Here is a 6,000-nt window from a genome sequence, read left to right on the forward strand (position 1 = left end):
TGAACTATGTAAATATATTGACCACCAAGCAACTGTTTTAAGTAAGGAAAACAGCAGGGGAATGTCCAGATGATTACTGATGTGCCCTGAAATATATAAAGTCACTTGGGGATAGGGTGCTGGGGGTAGTGAGAAAACTGCTTCAGTCTTTATATAATTACTCATTTTTTAAAAAAATTTAAATTAAAAGTTTTATTTTAAAAATTTAAACATTTTAACTGATAGTTACTAATATTAAATGCCATGCATTTCTTGCCAAAAAAATGTGTTTGATGGAAGTAATAGGTGATATTTTCAGCCTCTTGGATTAGCATTTATTATTATAAATCGCTGGTTAGGGATATATGAAATAAGGAGATTTTTTTCTTAGTTTATTTATGCATAGAGCACTGTTGGGTAGAGTAGAGGAAAATTAAAATCTGAGCTATATGTATTTATTTTTCTGTTTTCTCTTAGCTGCTCAAGCAATTAAGTAGTATCAGAAATGTGGTCACCAAGATATTTAAATCAAAATTTTAACCTAACTGAGATCTATGGCATTAATCTTACATACTTCAGGGGGAAATAAAAAGACTTACAGTGTAGTTTGAAACTGTGCATTCAGCAGAAAATGTACATGTGGGAGTGACTGGCTCAGCCAGAAAAGGAACAGTGTTGGGCTCCCTGTTAATTTTGGATTAACCTAGATAGTTCCCTCCTCATGAATGATTTAGAATGAAGGGAAGGCAGTCATAGGCCGCACTCAACAGAAATGTCAGACTGTTTGGAACTTACCACGTTTTGCTTCATGAACTTAGGCATGTCTTCCTCCACGCAGAACAAAGGGCTCCAGGGTCTCACACTTGCAGGGTGCTAGTGTGAAGACTGCAAGGAGGGATCAAAATCTTCGTGTTCGCAGTTACCAGCTTCGTTCCTCTACACTGAAAGAAACACTACCTCTGCATGATGGGGATGAACCCAAGTCCCCAAGAGCTGGGCTGTGCCAAACATCGTAGGGGCCCCATGTGGCCTTAACCCTAAAGAAGACCATCTTCAGTCTGTTCCAGCCATTGCAGCAAGGGCCACACAGGCACTAATCAGGAACATCATTTGCCTGCGTTAGAGACACTCCTTCTCAGTGGGGTCAAGGCCCAGGTCTAGCAGACTTAAGGGAATAGTGGTCAACTATCTGGTGCTGACAAGATCTAGACAATTCTTTAGCTGCCTTGGTTGAGTAAATTATGAGGTGCTGGCAAAGCCAAGAACGGAAGTGCCACCCAAAGTCTTCTCATATAGCAGTCTGGAACTTTAATTTTCATTAAATGAAACTTCATGGCATACTGAAATACCACATTTTTATTGAAACATTAATTAAAGTCTACTGTCAAAGCTGGCTCTTGGGACACAAATTTCATTTGTGAGAACAATCTATAAGGTTTATAAAATTTGCAAATTTGATGTTATCCAACTTCTTGTCTCAGGATCAAAGAGATAAGTCTTCATCCTTTTGATTTCTATTGTGTTTTTTGAGGACAACAATGTAGGTGTTTGGAGCTTTGTTTTAACTAACTTACAATGTTGAAAACTGGATGCTCAGGAAGTAATTTTAAAATATACCAAACAGCAGCACACTGAAGCTCTGTGGGATGTCAGGTGAGCTTTCATGTACATTCTTATGTAAGGAGGCTTAATTCCTAACAGATATGACTTTAATGCTGTAGATAGTGGACTCAGGGATGGCTCATTGGTTAGGATATCGATTTTCATTGTACCTTATCTGTTAATGTAGAAGTAAACAGGTCAATATGGGAAGTTTTTCATGAAGGTATATATCTTTGATTTTTAAAATAAACTATTCTTTATCATGGGCCTATATGCTTTCTGTCTTTTTAATGACAGAGGTATTATTGGTATATAAAATCTCTAAGTTCAGAGAATTGATTTAGCATAATTCTCCAAGTTTTTCTTAGTCTCCAGTTTATTAAGAGCAATTTTCATTCTGGAGTCATATATGTTTACTAACATACATATTTAGGAGAATCACATGGGGAATATCTTTTTGAAAAAGAGCAGTGATCTTAAAAAAAATCTTAGTGCAATTATACATTTTGAAATAGAAAAATCCTGTAAAAATATATCTATCTTATAAACACTCGATCTTCATATTTTTCTAAGGTGCAAACATCACATTTGATCCTTATTTTGTTTTCTTGAAGGTAGTTTTATATTTAGCCTGAGTTTTCCTCTGGATTCAGAAAAATTCACTTTTAATATTAATATATTAAATTCAATGCCTTCTTTAATGCATCCATTTCTTTTAACTCTCTTAGGTTAATGTGTTAAAATGTCAAATGGTAAAAGGATGAGTTAATAGGCATGGGTTTAGAATCATTTAGAGAACATTCACATTTGCTTTCTTAACATATTTTTTTCTTATATCATCCAGATATTAAAAGACTAACAGTAAAAGGTTCTTAATAAAAATTCTGTTTTGGGGAATTCTCATTTTAAATATGCTTTTTACATATATTACACTAATCCTCAAGCAGAGTTTCAGACAATTAAAGCAAGACATTGTTGGTCTACAGGCATCTCTGAAGTCCTTAATATAGAAACTTAAACTAACGCTTAAAAAGAATCTACATTCTAAAACATACAGATATTCTGATTAATTTTTTAAAAAACTTAAACACTGAGTTCCAAACACTAGAAAGAAAGGCTTATGATTGGTATCTTCACGGTTCTTTGGTTTTTTAAGCTATGAGTTTATTCAAGGACAAAATATGTTTAAAAAGGCCCCAAAGACTCTTGGCTCGTAATTAGACAATAAATTCTTACTGTTGATTGGGTTGTGTTTAAGAGCCACACGACCAAAAAGTCAGTACTTCAAGCTATTGCTCAAAGAAAAAAAGACACCTGTTTTACCTTGAGGAAAATATGTTCACTTGTAACACACTTTTGTTAAAAAAAAAAAAAAAAAGGGAGTGGGAAAGAAAAATAAATAAAGGAAGGAAAGAAAGGAAGGAAGGAAAGAAAGAAGGGCGGAAGGAATTCCCCAGCATTCATTTTAAGAAAACCTTCCTCTTAGTGGAAGACACAGACTGTGTTTCAGTATCTTCTTGACAGAAACAGCCCAGCTTTGAGCTTTGCCAAGGAATAGGGATGACACCTCTAATTACCGGAGCCTTTTGCACAGGTTTGGGAAAATTGACTTGACAGGTGAACCCCACTGAAAGAGATGACTATGAGGTCCTGAAGCAGCAGTGAACAATTTCCGCCTCACTCTGCCTCAGCACAGACATCCAAGAATAGAGCTCCCTCTCAGCCGGAACCACCCACTGCAGAGCACCCAAGTCTGACTAGTATGCAAATTTCCCCAAAGGGTGCTTTTTTTCTTTTTTAAACATTTTTTTAACCTCTTTTAGCTTAGAATAATAAAGACTATATTTTGCTTGCTATCTATTCAGTTGCTTTCTTTTTCAAGAGCTGAAACTGCCTTGACATTCAGAGCAAATTCTACCTTTCAACATACACACACACACACACACACACACACACACACACCCCATTAAAAAGAACCAACCCAAAAGAACAATCAAAAGACAAACTATCAGAGTACATAAAAAAGAGTGGCTTATCTTTCTGATACTAGTCAGAACCTCATTATAGCTTTTTTAAGTCTTTTATTTATTTCCTCTCTTGCTTACACTGTTCTGTTGGCATTTACTTTTTTTTTTTTCCCATCAAGTTCTTCACTTCTACTTTATGTTGTTGCTCAGTTAATTATTTTCCATTCTTTCCTTCTGGCCTGCTTGCCTTTCACCAATTCCGCACAGAAGCAGATGCTTACATTGGGCCAGAACTGTAAAAATCACTCTTTCAATGCACAGTTCTTAAATAACTGTAAGTGTGCAGCTCTTTTTGACTTGACATAACCTTCATTTGTCCAGGAAGAACAAATATGATTTCTTTGCCACCCATCTGCACTTGATGCACCTTCCTTCACCTGCCTCCTTTTATCTGTAAGAACCACATGGAGATTAAGAGGACATATTCAGGATCTAAGGGAATTCGAAGTAATTTTTTTGTTTTTTTTCTGTGCTGGAGGCTTGAATCCAGGGCCTTGCACATGCTAGACAAGTATTACATCCCCAGCCCAAAACAATCCTTGATGTTCTGTGCTTATTCAAAGAGGTTCTATCACCAACTGTTTCAGAAGGTAGGAAAGTGGTTCTTAATATTCCATGTAACCTAGAAGCGTAAAGATTTTTTCTTGGATACCGGAGTAAGAAAATTTTAGCCCCCCTCCCTCCATCTGTGATTCAGTAGTTTAAAAAAACTTTTTTTAATTTGCTCTAATTAGTTATATATGACAATAGAATGCATTTTGACATATACATAAATGGAGTTTAGCTTCTGATTCTTCTGGTTGTACATGATGTAGTATTACACTGGTCATGTAATCATATATGCTCATAGGGTTATAATGTCAGGTGCGCAGGGAGGGAGGTTCCACAAAGTACCTCTTTGAAGATCAAAAGAGATAGTGTGATTTTTCACAAAATTTGGAATCAAAGAGACTTGGGTTAGAATCTGGATTTAGTGTGTTTTTCTGTGATTTTAAATAATTTACTTAAGATCTCTAGGCTCACTTCTCTCTCTCTCTCTCTCTCTCTCTCTCTGTCTCTCTGTCTTTGTATGTGTGTGTGTGTGTGTGTGTGTGTGTGTGTGTGTGTGGTGCTGGGGATTGAACCCAGGGCCTGTGCATGTGAGGCAAGCACTCTACCAACTGAGCTATATCCCCCTACTAGACTCACTTCTCTCATTTGAGAAAAAGACAGGGAAGAATAAAAAGAATAGCAGAGTCACTGGGAACATTTTCTTTTTCTTTTTTTTTTAATTGGTTGTTCAAACATTACAAAGCTCTTGACATATCATCCTTCATACATTTGATTCAAGTGGGTTATGAACTCCCATTTTTACCCCAAATACAGATTGCGGAATCACATCGGTTACACATCCACGTTTTTACATACTGCCCTATCAGTGACGGTTGTATTCTGCTGCCTTTCCTACCCCCTACTATCCCCCCTCCCCTCCCCGCCCATCTTCTCTCTCTACCTGGGAACATTTTCAATAAGACCTGGAAGGGTCGGTCAGCTGCCTAGAAGTAACTGGATCACGATACACAGTTTGCCCTCTCCGCTCTCCATCTCTGTGGGTTCCACATCTGTAGGTTCAACCAACTCTGGATTAAGAATATTGGGGACATAACCATCACTACTTGTTACAGTTTGGGTCTTAAATGATACCCCAAAGCCTGTGTGTTGAAGGCTATGTCCCCAACCTCTGGTGCTCTTGAGAGGTGGAGGGACCTATAGGAAATGGGGCCTAACTGAAGGCAGTTAGGTCATTGCAGATGGACCTTTAAAGATGATATTGGGACCTTCATCCTTCCTCTCTGCTTTCCTGCAGCCGTGAGGTAAGCAGATTTGTTTTACCAAGCATTCTCTGCCACGATGTTCTGCTTCACCATAGGTTCAAAGGCAACTGGGGTCAAGTATCCAAGGACTGAAACTTCTGAAACCATGAGCCAAAATAAACCATATCTCCAGTAAGTTTATTATCTCAGGTATTTTGTCATAGTCACCAAACACTGACTAACACCATACAAAACATGTAGGGACTTTTTTTTCCCCCTGTCACTAGTCCCTAAGCATTATAATTCAACAACTATTTAGATAACATTTACATTGTGTTACATTTTGCAAATAACATAGAGTTAACTTAAAGTGTGAAGATGGATGTACATAGATTATATTCAAGTACTTCACCATTTCATGTAAGGGACTTGCATCTTTGGGGGTCTTGGAGCAAATCCCCTATGGATACTGAGGTAAAACTGAATACTCAGTGAACCACAGCTGTCCCAAAGGAGGCTTCAGTTCTTTAAAAACCCTGGACTCAGAAGATCTGGCCTGCTTACTTCAGTTACAAAAGAGGATATAATGGAAAGACATT

The sequence above is a fragment of the Callospermophilus lateralis genome, chromosome 5 (genome assembly GCF_048772815.1).
Source record: "Callospermophilus lateralis isolate mCalLat2 chromosome 5, mCalLat2.hap1, whole genome shotgun sequence".
In the NCBI taxonomy this organism is placed as follows: Eukaryota; Metazoa; Chordata; class Mammalia; order Rodentia; family Sciuridae; genus Callospermophilus; species Callospermophilus lateralis.